The 16,007-nt window shown below is 36.9% G+C and overlaps 1 protein-coding gene across 10 annotated transcripts in view; it reads left to right on the top strand.

Moving 5' to 3' along the window:
• Nucleotides 1-16,007, top strand: part of NBEA (neurobeachin) — a 732,675-nt gene that overhangs the window by 577,692 nt on the left and 138,976 nt on the right. The gene's annotated exons all lie outside the window — the stretch shown is intronic.

Here is a 16,007-nt window from a genome sequence, read left to right as displayed (position 1 = left end):
GAAATAAATGGAATCATGAAAAACAAAAAAGATGTTTGTGGGAAGCAACTGGGAACAACTCGGACTAGACTAAGTTACTGGAATTAAGACTTATTCTATGCATCTGCTCTCCCACAATATGGCGCTGAGAAGGGAGAAACAGCTTCTACACAGCTGCTTCCAGTTCAACCAATAAACTATAGGACCTGCTCCTGATTGGAGGAGAGCAGCGTACTCGGTGTGTGGGTAGCAGAGTTGGGATTGGTGGAAGGACTATAAAGGAGGAGAGAGACAACATGCACCAGGAACATCTATGAGGAACACCTGAGCAGCCCCCGAGAGAGCCGGCCGGCGGTGTGCCGCTCCCCCTCGGAAGTGGGGAAAGTGGCCAGGGGGAACCGCCCTTCCACGGAGGTGGAAGGGTAGGTAGCCAACCCGGGAAGAACCAGCAGCAAACCCAGGAAGGGCCGAGCAGACAAAAGAACAGCGCAGGGTCCTGTGTAGTTCCTCCACGAAGAGGGGGAGCGACAGATGTTCAGTAGGGATTTGTTTTTTTTTAACCAGTCTTTTCAAAGAACCAGTTTTTAGACTTTGGTATGTTCACTTTTTAATTTGCTAATTATTTTATATGTATTTTAGCTATATTTCCTTTCTTCTGATTTTTCCCTTTGAAATATTTTCCAATATGTAAGATTTAAATTGAATGACAAATCATGCCTTTTTTCCCTTTCTTTGTTTCTCTCTTTTTCCCCCGTCCTTTAGCATTCTCTCTCTCTATCATCGTTGAAAACATTTAAAACTAAAAATTTATATTGCCATCCTATTTTCATCAAAGTCCAGGGTAATTTTTTAATACTCACTGTTTTTTAAATGTTCTGTTGCTGTGTTCAGTCTTAAGAGAATGACACTAACTCAGATGAATGGAATTGATAGGATATCTTTGGTAATGAGGGCTTTCTTTAGGATGCAAGAGAAAAATGTAGAGCCTCCCATTGCTCCCTTTGGGTTCTACACCACACATTACCCAGCCATCCAGAAGGAGAAGCTACACTGTAGATTTTTTTGAAGAAAAAAAATCCTTTCTCTCTTTTTGAATGTGTTCCAAAGGAACAAGTCAAATCCTCTGGCTAAGTTCCAAAAAGACATGTCAGCAGCAATGTGACCTGAGTAAGGAAAGGAGTTCAGGGACTGTCTCCAGGCCCTCCACTCCCTTTGCCATCTCCTGTCTCCTGTTACTCACTTTCGCCTGCTCCCCAAGTACTTGGTAGCATTTCCTGTAAGCAACACTTAATTGGGCTCATCCTCAACAAATTAACCCCATAGATTATTTATTCCAGTTAGAATAAGTTCTGTACCAAGTCCTATGTCATTGAATATAGGGTCATTTTAAAATTCTTACATTTCAACCCAATATATTATGAGTGTATCATTCTTAGCCAGCAAATCCAATAATGCTAAATATTTTCTAAAGAAAACAAAAGTGATTTCATATGCTACACTATATCCAAAAGTTTGAAATCTATGCATAGTTTTTTCATAATATGTATTTTCATGAATTTTTAAAGTACCTGCATGTATTCAGTAGTTTTAAAATTTTTTGTTACTACTTTAAATTATCTTACTATTATATAGTCAAATCCTTAGGAAAAATCAAAAAGCAGGGCCAGCATTGTAGTACAGAGGGTTAACCTGCCACCTGTGATGCCAGCAACCCTTATGGGCACCAGTTCAAATCTGGCTGCTCTACTTCCCGTTCAGCTCCCTGCTGTGCCTGGGAAAGTAGCATAAGATGGCCCAAATACTTGGACCCCTGACACCCACTTGGGAGACCCACATGGAGTTCCTGGTTTTTGGCTTTGATCTGGCCATGTCCCAAACTTTGTGGCCAGTTTGGCAATTTAGAGAGTGAACCAGCAGATGGTTCTGATCTTTCTCTCTCTCTCTCTCTCTCTCTCTCTCTCTCTCTCTCTTTCTCCTCCTGTCTCTCCTTCTGTCTCCCTTTCCCTCCCTCCTTCTCTCCTTCTCTTTCTGAAACTCTGTCTTTCCAACAAATAAATCTTTTTAAAAAAGTAATAATGAGGGTAATTCCCAAGGCTTATATGAACATGGAATTAAAATATAGCTTATTTCCATGCAAAAATTTTTGAAATTTTTCATCCTATTCATTTACCACAAACTTTTGAAGGCCCTTCATATGTCCAATGCCATGTCAAGCTATCCAACTTTAGATTATTATAAAATTATGTCAGATTTGCTTCTGATATTTTTTAGAAAATAAAACATTCCAAATGCAAGTTGTGCCCTACTATAGTTCCAGTCTGTATTTTACAGATAGAGTAGAAACTCCACAGTATTTTACAGATAGAGTAAAACCTGGTGATGTTCTGTTCAGACTATACTCATAAATCCAACAATTCTGCTTCAAGGATGAGTTACATCTATTACGATGACTTTTATCAGAAGGGCAAGCTAATTGCAAAAACACTGAATATAGCCATCTCAAGAAAACATACAGTCAAACTCTGTTTGCCTTGTTTGGTTCTCTTTCCATATCTTAGTTGATAACAAACAGAAATAAAGTACAATCTTTTAAGTGTATTTACACTATAATAAAGATGATTCTTTGAAAATACTTACTTTCAACCATTTCTTTGGAGTGGATAAACTAAGAACAGAAGCAATTTCATAACTTGATTAAAGCTGCAGTTGTAAGTAAATTTGGGTGACAAATATGAATATTTACTGTATTGAGAATAAGGTTAATATTTTTAAACAAGGTTGACAGGAGAAAAATTGTCTTAGTTTGCAAAAAGGAAATTTGTTTCTTTAAGTGAAAATTGAGGTCAGAAGGCCATAGCTCTCCTTGCTCCTACATGACTGAAATGAATTAAATAATACAGGAGTAATGCACTACTGAGCAAACTAATGACAAAATTATATATTACAGCTTGAACAGAATCATTATACATTAGAAATATATATTTTAATAAGAAAATGTAAAATTTTAAGTGCATATCCACTTCAGTTCAATTGTCTTAGGATAGAAAAACCAAGGTCTATTCTCTTGTGTTCATTCAGAAGCTCATGATCATTTTCCAAGGGCATATATTCTGATCTTAATTATGGCATTCTATTTACTGACTGTGATTTCAATGTGATTAAATATTTGTTCTTGGTACAGTAGAAGCAATATCAACCACATGTGCCATATATAGTATTGTTCTATAGAAGAAAAACCCAATTTTGCATTGTACACTTATCTATAGATTCCCCTAAGAGAAATAATAGAAGTAATTTTGTTAATCACGTACTATACCTGGGCACTGTGCTAGGTGCCTTACACCCACTCGAATCCATGACAACACTTTGAGGCAGACATAATTTTCACCATTATATAGATGCGAAAAATGACTCAGAGAGGTAAACAAGTTGAGCAAAGTGGCCAGGCTGAAAGTGACAACTACAATATGCCAGCTCTATGTTTTCAATAGTGACATTTTCAGGAATATATTACAGATATATTAATATTTAATGCAATATTGAATTTTGTGATTCATGACTTTAAAAGAAAGCATGAAGGGACCTCTGTGGACCTCTGATTTTAGTAATCAGAATGAAAAGCACTTTAAGCGTATTCTGTGCATTTATGTATACTCACTCACACATAAGGCATTGTAGTTGGCTCTTGATTTCAGTGTCAATTCCAGCAATTACCCTGTGGGAAATGTTAGTGAAAAACACTAAACAGTATAAAGCATATTTTATTATGTAATCATTTAGTTATATGTAGGCACATGGTGAACAAAGAATTGACCTGCACATATTACATACAGCTTTACTTTGACCAGTACATATAAATTGAACAGATTAATGCTATGATATATACAATGCTGAAATAACCAGCTGATTCATAGAATTTATTTAATTAGAATGTGGTTTCATTATACTTTTTCTCTCTTTAGTCCCTTGTGTCTAGTTATATAAACACAGTCCAAGCTGTCATGTCCTCAGTGGGTTGTATTTATATTTTAATGGCACTTTTCCCCAACATCACAAGAGGTAGAAAATATGTTATAGCTGCATGAAAATACTAGTTTTATCCAATTACTCTCTTCACACATATTGGTTCTTGGAACAGAGGAAATGAAGTCAGCACTACTGGTACCTACTGATCTTTACAAGAGAATTGTTTTTGAAGATAAGGAATTAGAATACCAATAAATTGAATTGAAAAGCAATGCTAAATTTCCAATATGACATAGTTTATGGAAGGAAAGAGACAGGAGTGGTCCTTCATTTCTTTTCTCTGTGTCCATAGTACCAAAGTAACCTTAAATCTATTTTTCTCTAATAATGACATTTCTACTTTGTTGCATTAATATGAAGTAACATGGATTGCATATATTAGTAGATTCTCTTTTTAATTACTGTGTAGCAATAAAATGTAATTGAAACAATAAGCATTGTTTCCAATCCTAATTCTTTTTCTTCAGGTCCATCCTGTCATGCTGAAAGCGTGAAAGTTATTTTCTGGTGGTGTGATTAGATTGGAGCTGAACTCTCCAGCTGGCAGGCCTGTCTATGACTGGCGGCGGCCTGTCCCCAGTGCTTGTCATTTCCTGACATGCCTGACAGGATGGGGACAGCCGCCCCAGACAGGTTCATTAGATGGTGTTTTCTACAGCTGGGCTAAAAATAAATAAATAAATAAATAAAAAGTCTGTGCTTTGTCAAGGTCCAAGCTGTAGGGGCCCTTCTTGTTGGTTTAAACCAGGGCCTTGTTTTGACAAATTTTGATCTGTGCAGTTTTTAGATTTTCTGACACATTTTTGTTTCCTTCCCCTTTGGCCTGCACTTTGTGCACTCTGCCTTGTTGCTGCTTCAGAATCCTAACAGAGTCTTCCCAAGAGAAAAAGAATCACAGTTATCGAGGACTTCAAAGAAAAAACAGAGCAATACTCCATAAAATAACAGTAGTTCATCTATTTCCATAGTGATCTGCACAATGGGAGGAAAAACAACCCTGGGACTTGCGATAAGCCAATTACAAGAAAGGTTAAGGGTTTTTATAGTACCAGAAACATGCCAACTACATGATAACATAGGATCATTACCAGCAGTCTGCACTGTCAAATACACTGCTCTTTAGAATGCCAGCAATTTTAGCTATCTTCATTCTTGGGCTTTTAGGAAAGTTTTCTGCCTGTGTGGATAGGCTTTGGTGTCAGGAAGAGAAATCACAGAAAATTATAGTAAACTTACTAATTAAAAACCAGGAATAAATTTCAAAATCAAACTTAGAAATATGTTTCTCTATCTTTAATGATAAGGTCCCTTTCAGGTTAACTAGATTTGCCCCAAGCTGGTGTATGTGTGCACGTAAAGTCAGGATTCATCATTGTCAACCCCAAATTTAATCCTTTCAAGCTAGTGTTGGAAAGGGAAGAAATCTTTAGCCCAAGAGTTATTCTTCCTGTGTTTTAAGCACCTGCAATTAAAAACTAGCTGTTGCTGTTTTTACATTGTAGACTTGCTAACCATAATCTTTCTATGATCATACTAGGTGATAGCTGCTTTCATTGGGAAAAACATTAGATCTTAATTTTCAATAAAAGAATATGTCCAAATAGAAAACATTTGACCATATATGTTTAAATAATCTCGGCATTATTATCAGCTAAATTAGGTACAAAATGTAATAATGTGTCTCATGTGCTTTCTCATTGGTGTAATAAACAGTGTTGCTAAAAATAAATCAAGTTCCTCATTCACAGAAACCCTAGCTTTACCTTTCCTTTGTATTGTTAGTTTCTCTGCTGCTTTAGTTCCCCGTCTCTATGACAACTGTTTAAATTGGGATGGGCAACTGTCATCTGGAGTATTACTGAGAGAAAAGTGTTAGTGAGCACACAGTTCCCATAGATAGAGCATTTCAATATAATCCAATTTTAATTGAGCTCTAGAGACTTTGATGTGCTGCAGAAGGTTGGGCGAGAGCTATTCCAGGGAGAAATTAAAGCAGCCAGCAAGGCTTTGCTACTCCACACTGTCACCGTTTAAGTAAGCATTAGCATCAGACTTAAACTGCCCCTATGGAACATCTCACTTCTTTTTTCAGCTTTTCACTGATTTATTTTGCCATATGTAAAAGCAAAGCACTTTCATCTTTTTATATATGTTTTTACACCCATTTGATTAGGCTTGAAAAGCTTGTGCTGGACCTGAGATTCATCTTATCCTGTCTGTTGGACTTTGCTTCAGCGATTCAGAAAAGAGATCGAAAGTAGAGTAGGGATTAGTTTGAAATTGTCAGCTGTCATATATTAAACTTTCCTTTTAATATTGCTTTATGAAAGCTAAAATGTTGAAGGAAGTATAATTTTTAGTTGGCTTGATTTACCATTGAATTTCATCTTAATGTTTAGTTGCTGGGGCACTTATTAAAGGTTAAGATTGTTATTTCAAAATGCATTAAAATATCTTTTTCTCATCAAAGAAAAATACTTTTCAAGGAAAGCTGGTTTAGAGCCACTGAACACAAACACATCAGTCCTTAGTGGAGAAATCAGTACTCCCTTATTTTTTAATTGGAAGGCAAATTGTTTTTTTAATATTTAAAGAGTCTTTTAGGCATTTTCAAGTATAATGCCCACAATAACAAAAATGACATAAAAAACAAACATTTAATTAAAATCATTAAATAGTCATTATATTATGATTATTATAGTGTACAGTCAAAAATTTTGTTACGGATATAGTCAATAAAGAAATCATTACATATTTATGCCTTACCTGAAATTTCTCATATGTATATATGTATATGGATATGTATATATGTATATGGACATCTTTAAAAATAAATTTAAATATATGTTGATAATTGATGTAGAGTTGTAACAATAATTGGAAATTGCTTTGAGTATATGCATTGTCATAGATAACTTTCAGTCCTAGGAGCAGATTTACTGTAAAGCTCAGGAAGCTTCAGAATCAGGGCCCTGTACTGCACATGGCCTTGGGAAGTACAGGAGCTGCCAAGAATTGTAACGGTCTCAGTTCACTAAATTGCCTTAAGAAATCTCAGAGGAAAAGAACTTAATTTCTAAGACTTTATTAATTTCTCAATAAATTAATTTCTAAATAAATATTTATTTACATAAGCATTTTCATTTGTAACTTGCATTTTTTAAAAGTCCTCCTAAATGATATAAGTGACAAGCTTATTCAGTACTTTATTTAAGTCACACCCCTCCCCCCAGCTGATGGACACTTGCTTCCACTGATTTGTTATTATAAGCAATGCTGCAGTGAATAATCAGGTGCATACTTAATCTTGAGTTTGTTGGAATATATCCACAGGATAAATTCCTAGAAATAAAATTGCTGAGTCAAAGGGCATACACACTTCAAATTTTAATAGACACTGCCAAAATTTACTTTATACAACCATGCTATTTTCTACTCCTCACAGCAATATGATGAGTGCCTATCTCCATATATATAGCAAATTTTTTGATTTTTGCCAGTCTGATAGATAAAATGTAATGTCTCCATATAGTTTTAATTCTTTTCCTATGGGTTAGGTTAACATCATTTCAATCATGTAAGAGTCATTTGTACTATGTTTTGTTTGATTTTTTAAAAAGCAAAATTTTACTATCTCAAGGTCTATTGAAGATTACTGATAGGAGATTACTGGAAAGTAGCATGGTTTATCTCATGCCTATATTTTTGTGTGTTAGATATCATATAGATTTATAATATACAAGTGATCTTCAAAAATTCATGGATAATATATCATTTTTAAAAGTATGCATGAATTTCAGAATTTTCAGCAGACTTTTTTAAGTACAATCATATTATGAACATTCTATATATATATATATTTATTTTATATATATGAATATCTCACTTTTCTTCCTGCTTCCCACCTAGATTAATTTGTCATTCCTCTATGGAATGCCCTCCAAAATTTTATTGGCATTAGTCTGAAGATATGCATCATTTTAGGTTTAACTGTCTACCCAGTAAGAATCTTTTCACTCTGGCATAAAAAAATTAACTGTTCTCCTACCCCAAATTCTAGCACAATATTACTAAATATAATAGCTAAATATATTAACATGATGTAGTACATTTATAATTTAAAATTATATGCCAGAAGTATCTTATTCTTTATAAATTAGTTTGCCATGTGGCTGTCACTATACTAAACATGTACTAAAATATGCAAATTGGAGAAACTATACTGGAACTCCATGAAATGGCATGCATAGAGTCCTTGCTGTGTACCACAGTCTTTCACTGAGCACCAGGGGAAATATTCCATGTTAATAGGGGGTTTTGATTGAGCCACAGAAATAACTTCCATATAAAGAGAAATAATATACATACTAAGTTTATAAGAATACTCAAATTCATGAAAGATGGAATTGGAACATGTAAGGGCCAGCATTATAGCACAGTGGATCAAGCCATCGCTTGTGAAGCTGCCATCCCTGTGAATGCTGGTTCGAGTGCTGGCTGCTCCACTTCCAATACAGCTCTCTCTATTGCATCTGGGAAAGCAGAGGAAGATGACCCAAATACATGGTGCCCTACATCCATATCGTTCTCAGAGTTCTAGGCTCTTGGCTTCGGCCTGACCCAGCTCCAGTCATTGGAGCCCTCTGGGGAATGAACCAGCAGATGGAAGCACTCTCTCTGTATCTCCCTATCTCTCTATGTACTTCTGCCTTTCAAATTAATATTTAAAAAATTAAAACAAAAACAATGTAAGTTTACTTTTGTGCAAAAATGTTTTGAAATCTAAGCAGTTTTTTTCATATGTGTATTTAACTTTTTGACGACCTCTCATATGCACAGATTTCTATTTTTTTGCATCCAAATAAACATACTTTTCATTCAGTTTTCACAAACCTTTTGAAATATGCTGGTACTTATTAGTGAATAGCAAAATGCTGATAACAGATTAGGAGGTAGGCTTTGTCACCCAGTAGGTTAAGCTGTCAGCTTGGGACCTCCTCATTCCATATCCAGTGCAAGCTCCTTCACTTCTGTTCAGCTTCCCACTGATGCATACTGGAGGGTAACAGATGATTGCTGTTGTTCTTGGTCCCCTGCCACCCACATGGGGAGATGCAGATGGACTTCTAGATCCCTGACTCTGGCCTTTTGTGGGTGTTTGGGGAGTGAACTGGATGGAAGATTTCTCTCCTCTCTCTCTCTCTCACTCGCTCTCTTGCTCTCGCTCTCACTGTGTGTGTGTGTGTGTGTGTGTGTCAGAGTCTTTCAACTACATGAAAATAAATTTCTTTTTTTTTTGACAGACAGAGTAGATGTTTTAATGTATATTTTATTCACTCATTATCATTCCTTTAAAATAGTTAAGTATAGATAGGTTAATTTTTGGTGGTTGTTAATATATTTCCTTTGCAGAAGTTCATGTTGATGTGGGTGATAAATGACCAGAGAGGTTGCCATATCTGAAGCCTGAACTCAGACCCTTTGTCACAGTATCTGCCTGTAAACATAGATTTAAGAGATGGCAGAGAGCTCCATTCACTATGCCACCACAGCCAGAAACTCCTGCAGCATCTTTCCTTCCTTTCATCTTTCCTTAGCAAAAAGCAAAGTAATGCAAGCGCTGTTAATTCAGTCTTAGAAACATGTCTACTTTTTTCCCCTCCTTTTCCTACCTATGGCAACTGTCTTAGACTTCCTCCACTTCCAGCTCACTTCATTCTGATTTCCAATTTAGTTCCTTTTGTGTCATTCTTGAAACTGCTTCCAGAGTGCTGTTTCCAAAACGCTGGTTTACTTTTACATTAACTGTGCTCCTTCCAGTGCTCTCAATGGTATTATAGTCCTCATTAGAGCTACCATTTATTACAGCTAAGTTTAAAATCACTATCTCAGTTCATCTTTTCTGCAGTAAGTGCTCTGGACAACCTCTTGCTTACAGAAACATGACCTCTTGATAGTGGAAACACCTGAGTCAAGAATATTAAATACAGTAGTTCATTTTGTTCCCATAGCAACCCTGTAAAATATCAGCCTCATAGATAAAAGCTTAAGTAGGAAATCTAAGCTCCATGAAAGCAGGGACCATCCCTGTGTTAGTGACCAGTGTATCCTCATTGCTTGGCAGCTGGGTCTTAGCAGACACTGACTAATTTTTGTTTGATGAACAAATGCTATGTGATGCTAATAACAGCCTTCACCTGAGGACTGAGGACCTGCTCATGATGCCCAAATGAAACAAACAGCAAATCCTCAACAAAGTAGTCTTTTGCTGCAAATAGATAATCTTATAAACGAGGAATATAAAGTAAGCAGAAGAAAAAAACCCATTCTGGAGGCATATGAGAAATGTAGAGGAGACTTTTAGGGGATACATAGCCCTGGAAGTACTACAGTCATGGCATACAAGTAGAGAGGTATCTAAAACCTCTTTGTACTCAATTAGATATGTGTGAAAGACATTCACATACAAGCAAGGGGCATTTACTGAACTGTTTGCAGTTAAACTGAGTTGCATTTCTTGACGAGCTAATTGACATGTAACTTAGATCATTGTGAACAGAAGTAAAAATACCACAGGAAATTCAGTAATTGAATTGTCTGTACTTGAAGCACAAAGGCTTTTTTTTTTTTTTTTTAAGATTAAACTTCAAACCCAGCATACAGAACACTCAAACCCATCTAATAAGTGGTCTGTAAAAACAAATTCCAGGAAATAACCAGACTTAGGTGAATCAATGTGAGATGCAGATGCAGGGATTGGATCAGAAAATCTGCACTGGGGAAGGACATGGGCCAGGACGAGAGCAGGAGCTGCCCTTGTCACCGCTGACTGAGGCTTTCCCCAGATCTGTGGCGAAGACAGTGAGTTCTTGTATCCACCTGCATATGGAGCACTGCCCTTCAGTCAGCCTCTTGTGTGGCAGATGCAATCAGTCTCATTGTATATATGGCAATGTTATTGGCTTTTTTTAGTGAACTTCCCTAAGCTTCACAACATTTGTCTGTCATTCTCCAAAATCCAGCCACTTCCTCCTACACCATGGCATACAGATACATAAGAAGTTATTTTAGCCCTTCAAAGTAACATCCCATACTCATGATCCATATTAGTAGGAAAAAGGAATGTGCTAAGGGTCACATTCACCCTGCCTTGAGCTGGTAACACAATCGAAAGGACCTCCAAAATGAAAAATTTCCTGCATGAAGGTTGAGTTTCAATCTATTGCTTCACTTGGGAAGAAAGTATAGCTGTGAGAACTTTAAGAGAAAGAAAAACACAATTCTCATAAACCCCAAGGGTGCACCTGTAGTGCTCAGAAATTCTTGGGTTTTCTAGTGAAAATATGCTTTATAAAGTCTGAACTTGTACTTTATGGGAACATCTTCAATTTGTAACTATCACTGAAATATTATTTAAAACTTGAAAAATGATATACATCCATCTTATCTTCTTGGCCCTTAATGAGCCTAGAGCCTGCTTGGCAGATGCCTGATAAATGGGAAATATCTTGAATAAGCTTTTTGGAGCAATGGACTTTTAATACATAGTAGGAATCTACTAGACAGACAAGCAGGGGAAGATGTTCTAGAGTATTAAATATGGAAATGTGTAAGACCTCTATATTTTTTAAATTCTAATAGGCTTTATTTTTATAGAAAATTGAGCAGATAATACAGAGGGTTGCTATATATGAGTTGGGCTTTTTCTTCCTTCAAAGAAGTGACACATGAAGGTTACATCAGGTAATAAGGCTTTATATTAGGAAGTTTTAGCTGCAAGTCACAGATACCCTAAACCAAATGGTTTCATTAAAGAGAAACAGACAGACAGATGATGTATAGGTAGACAGAGCTCTCAGACTCTAGCAAGGCCTCGATTCCAGTGGTCTCCAGGGCTGACTGAGCTGCTTGCAGATGTTTTTAAGATCCCAGGTTCATTGCCCATCTCCACCCTGTCATTCTTAGTTTTTTCCTTGTTTTACATCGGTTTTCACACTGGATTTCACTTCCAGAAATCAGTACACACTCAGGAACGTCTCGAGGAAGGAGAACATTTCTTCTTCAGCTCCCTCTTAAAATGGAGAAATTTCTTCAGATCTGATCTATCGCTGGGACTCAAAAAGTACATGGAAGAGAAGTCAGTATCCAAACATAATGAGAGTTAGGTTAACCACAAAGTGCAGAGAAGAAAACTTGTCTCATAATGGTGCTATGAGAATATGTCATAAAAAGAAAATTTTATATAGCCAGGGAAGTCAGGTGAGGAAAAAAAGTGGCGGGGGGGTGGGGTGGGGGGGTGCCAGAGAGGGCAAAAGAGCCAGAGAATGAGTAGAAGTGAACTGGGCAAACAGGGAGGGAAGATATTTCCAGAGAAAGTAGAACATGTGTGTTTGCTCTGTAGCAGAAAACAACACAGTTTTCCCAGGGACTGAAAGGAGGCCAGGGTGTCTGGCGCCAAGAGGTGAAAGTAGTCCCAGGGGCCAGTCCTGTGGCCTAGCAGGCATGTGGCACCAGCATCCCATATGGGCATCAGTTCATGTCTCACTGTTCCACTCGCTTCTGATCCAGCTCCATGCTAATGGGCCTGGGAAAGCAGCAGAAGATGGCCCAAGTACTTAGGCCCCTGCACCCACATGGAAGATCTAGAAGAAGCTTCTGACTCTGGATTGACCCAGTTCCAGCCATATTGTTATTTGGGGAGATCTCTCTCTCTCTTTCTCTCCCTCTTTCCCACTCTCTTTCTGTAACTCTGACTTTCAAATAAATAAAAAAATCTTAAAAAAAAAAAAACAAAAAAACAAAAAACTAGTCCCTTCACCCATATGGGATACCCAAGAGGAAGTTCCTGTCTCCTGGCTTCAGATAGGCTCAGTTCCAGCCATTGCAGCCATTTGGGGAATGAACTCTCTGTCTCTCCCTCTCTCTGTAACTCTGTATTTCAAATAAATAAAATCAATATTAAAAAAGAATAATATCTCATTTTAAAATACTTGCCACATACCATAGAATATGTGCTTTATATACCTAAACTCTGTTTTGAGTTTCATGAAACTTGGGGATGTAAATTGTTTTGATATTTGAAACTGTAATGAATGGATAAGAATTGCAAAGTACACTAGTATTTATATTACATGCAGTTTTCTGCAGTTAATGTAAAGAAATATTAACTAAAGAAAAGATATTTCAGCCTTTGAATTTTAAAAAATAAGATTTCTTGTTTGATTACATACTTGTTCCTACTTTTGTATGTGTTTTTAAATTCTCATAGTAAAAGGTTTCAAATGCTTTAAAAGATTCCTCTCATAATATAATTAGATCTCCAGTGAAAAGCAATTCTCTTTTATGTCTACTCTGTAAGCTAAGACTGATTTGACTATTAGAACAATAATTACTTTAACTCTTTCCATTAATCCCATTTCACTTTTACCTGTACCTAAAATTTTAATATGAGCTATTTTAAAAAATAAAAAAAGTTTATGCTGACAATTGATAGTACCTGCAAAATCAGCCCCTATTCCAAATTGGTTCAAAGCAAACCTCTAACCCAGAACTCCAAATGATCTGAAATAAAAAGTCTGAAGACTGACATTAAAAAATTGTCATTGTGCAGAATAGTGCTAGAGAAGTGAACATGCTCTGTGTCTAAAGGGAAGCAAATACTAAAAACTGGAAACTGGTTTCTTTCTAGTAGTGTAGGATTCTGGGCTCCCTCCACCTAAATCCTTTCCCTTTCAGAAAGAGCAGCAGAGGGAAAATATATGAGATTTTGGAGTATGCCAAATTTGAGGAAATGAGCCAAAGGTGTAATATTTACATGAGTAGGACAAAAATGAAGCAACCTTGCCAATATCATTTTTTAATTTTGAGTATTTTACTATAATTTTGAAAGTATGAGTTTGGAGATGAAGTAGGCACAGAGGACTCCAGCTGCAACTCAGCTTGTTTATAAATTAAATTTGAAAATATTTTCTGATAAAAATTAAGTTCTATGTTCAAGTTTTATAAGGAATACAAAAACAAACTAGTCCCTATCCTTATAAATCTACTATTTTTAAGACATATATGTAATATGATACATCAATTGAAAGCCACTTGCCATTGGACTAGGGTTTTGGTGCAGCAGGCCAAGCAATTTGCAATGCTTGTATTCCTTATCAAAGCCTCAGCTACTCTGCTCCTGATCCAGCTCCCTGCTAATGGGGCAGCAGATGATGGCTCAAGTACCTGGACCCCTGCCACCCATGTGGGAGACTTGGATGCAGTTCCTGGTTCCTGGTTTTGGCCTGGCCCAGCTCCAGCTGCTGTGGGCATTTGGGTTTTGAACCAACAGATAGAAGTTCTCTCTTTCTCTCTCTCTCTTTCTCTCTCTCTCTCTCTCTCTCTCTCTCTCTCTCTCTGTTACTCTGCCTTTTAAAACTTTTAAATAAATAAATCTCAAAAATAAAGTACTGGCCACAATGTGAGAGAAACTATTGGAAAAGTGCAAGTAATATTCTTTGAATGACTTCATGGTTTTTCATTGATTATACAATATATACCATTACATAGACTATTAGAAAAGCATCACCATTCTCCCATAAAAAGAAATTCTACTCTTCAGCTGCAACAGTGCCTTTTAAAGTATAAATATTTGTCACAGCGGATTAAGCTGCCTTGCAGTGCTAACATCCCATATCAGAGTGTCCATTCAAATCCTGTCTGCTCCTCTTTGGATTCAGCTTCTTGCTGATGTTCCTGGTGAAGGCAGCAGAAGATGGTCAAGATACTTGGGCCCCTGCAGTCAAGGGTCCCAAGGCTCCTGGCTTTAACCTGGCCCTGCCCTTGCCTTAGAGACTATTTGGGGAGTGAAGCAGCAGGTGAAAAATCTCTTTCTCTCTATCGCTTTCTTTCTTTTCTGCCTTTGTCTTTCAAGTAGTCTTTTTTTTTTTTTAAGTGCAAATTTAATCACATTTAGTTACTCCCTTAGAAACTTAGAGTAGTTTAGCACTACTTTTTTTTTAAACTTTCATTTAATGAATATAAATTTCCAAAGTACAGCTTATGGATTACAATGGCTTCCCCCCCCCCCATAATGTCCCTCCCACCCGCAACCCTCCCCTTTCAAACTCCCTCTCCCCTTCCATTCACATCAAGATTCATTTTCGTTTCTCTTTATATACTGAAGATCAGTTTAGCATACATTAAGTAAATATTTCAACAGTTTGCTCCCACACAGAAACATAAAGTGAAACATACTGTTTGAGTACTAGTTATAGCATTAAATCACAATGTACAGCAAGCACATCAATGATAGAAATCCTACATGAGGAGTAAGTGCACAGTGACTCCTGTTGTTGACTTAACAAATTGACACTCTTGTTTATGGCATCAGTAATCACCCTAGGCTCTTGTCATGAGCTGCCAAGGCTATGGAAGTCCCCTGAGTTCATTGACTCTGATCATATTTAGACAAGGCCATGGTCAAAGTGGAAGTTCTCTCCTCCCTTCAGAGAAAGGTACCTCCTTCTTTGATGGCCCATTCTTTCCACTGGGATCTCACTCGCGGAGATCTTTCATTTAGGTTTTTTTTTTCCCCCCAGAGTGTCTTGGCTTTCCATGCCTGAATTACTCTCATGGGCTTTTCAGCCGGATCCGCATGCCTTAAGGGCTGATTCTGAGGCCAAAGTGCTGTTTAGGACATCTGCCATTCTATGGGTCTTAGCACTACTTTTTTAAAATCTATTATTTTCACCTCTCTTTCTTATATCTGTGTTCAGACAGCCTAGACTGGTTATGCAAGCAACCTGTTTGCCTCTATGATGCTCTTTCTGTTTAGGACACACTTCTTCCCCAACTTGCCCACGTTTGCCCATTATTTGTGATTTTACTCCAGACTGTGAACTCCTAGAGGTCAGGATTCCTCTTTTTATTTGTTTAATTTTTTTTTCATGGAAGAATAGCAATATAGGAGATGTCTTATCTCTGCATGCTTTTGGTGGGTAAATAGCTTTGTAAAACACATG

The sequence above is a fragment of the Oryctolagus cuniculus genome, chromosome 9 (assembly GCF_051225735.1).
Source record: "Oryctolagus cuniculus isolate XC-2025 breed Fujian yellow rabbit chromosome 9, ASM5122573v1, whole genome shotgun sequence".
In the NCBI taxonomy this organism is placed as follows: Eukaryota; Metazoa; Chordata; class Mammalia; order Lagomorpha; family Leporidae; genus Oryctolagus; species Oryctolagus cuniculus.
This window is presented reverse-complemented; position numbering and strand designations above follow the sequence as displayed.